Source organism: Schistocerca gregaria, unplaced genomic scaffold, assembly GCF_023897955.1.
Source record: "Schistocerca gregaria isolate iqSchGreg1 unplaced genomic scaffold, iqSchGreg1.2 ptg000178l, whole genome shotgun sequence".
NCBI classification, from domain to species: domain Eukaryota; kingdom Metazoa; phylum Arthropoda; class Insecta; order Orthoptera; family Acrididae; genus Schistocerca; species Schistocerca gregaria.
Genome location: NW_026061728.1, coordinates 9,450,621 through 9,452,017, shown reverse-complemented (window position 1 = coordinate 9,452,017; position 1,397 = coordinate 9,450,621).

Below are 1,397 nucleotides of genomic sequence, written 5' to 3'. Positions count from 1 at the left end.
AGACATTACCCCCATGGAGAAAGGTCCGCATGGTGCCTGTTGAGTTCAATCCCGATACATTTTCTGTGTTTCATCAACACTCTGAAGGACCACAGATTACAGAATGCCTCCAGATGTGCTTTGAAAACTTCTACTGGTCTCTCAGGGAACGATTAAAGCGTAGGAAATTTGAGACATTACTCCCATGGAGAAAAGTCCGCATGGTGCCTGTTGTATTTAATCCTGATGCAATTTCAGTGTTTCATCAACACTCTAAAGGACCACAGATACAGAATGCCTCCAGATGTGCATCGGAAACTACTACTGGCCTTCCATAATTCAATCAAAGCGTAGACAGATTGAGACATTACTCCCATGGTGAAAGGTCCGCGTGGTGCCTGTTGTATTGAATCCCGATGCAATTTCTGTGTTTCATCAACACTCTGAAAGTCCAAAGATTACAGAATGCATCCAGATGTGCTACGGAAACTACTAGTGGTCTTCTAGGAATCAATGAAACCGTAGACAGTTTGTGACATTGCTCCAATGAAATAAATTCCACATGGTGCCTGTTGTATTTAATTCCGATGCAATTTCTGTGTTTCATCAACACCCTGATGGTCCACAGATTACAGAATGCCTCCAGATGTGCTTCGGAAACTACTACGGGTTTTCCAGAAATCGATCAAAGCGTATACAGTTTGAGACATTACTCTGATGGAGAAAAGTCCACAGGGTGCCTGTTGTATTCTATCCTGATGCAATTTCTGTGTTCCATCCACATTCTGAAGGTCCACAGATTACAGAATGCCTCCAGATGTTCTTCGGAAACCGCAACTCGTCTTCCAAGGAAAGAACAATGCGTAGACTGTTTGAGACATTGCTCCCGTGGAGTAAAGTCCGCATGGCGCCTGTTGTATTCATTCCCGATGCAATTTCTGTGATTCGTCAAGACTCTGAAGGTGTACAGATTACAGAATGCCTCCAGATGTGCTTCGGAAACTACTACTGATCTCCCATTGTATGATCAAATCGTAGACAGTTTGAGACATTACTAAAATGGAGAAGAGTCTGCATGGCGAGTATTGTATTGAATCTCGATGCAATTTCTGTGTTTCATCAACACTCTGAAGGCCCAAATATTACAGAATGCCTCCAGATGTGTTTTTCGGAAAGTACTACTGGTTTCCCAGGGAACGATCAAAGCGTAGACAGATTGAGACATTACTCAAATGGAGAAAAGTCCACATGGCGAATGTTGTATTCAATCCCGATGCAATTTCTGTGTTTCATCAACACTCTGAAGGGCCACAGATTACAGAATAAATCAAGATGTGCTTGGGAAACAACTACTGGTGTTTCAGGAATCGATCAAAGCGTAGACAGTTTAAGACATTACTCCCATCGAGAAAAGTCCG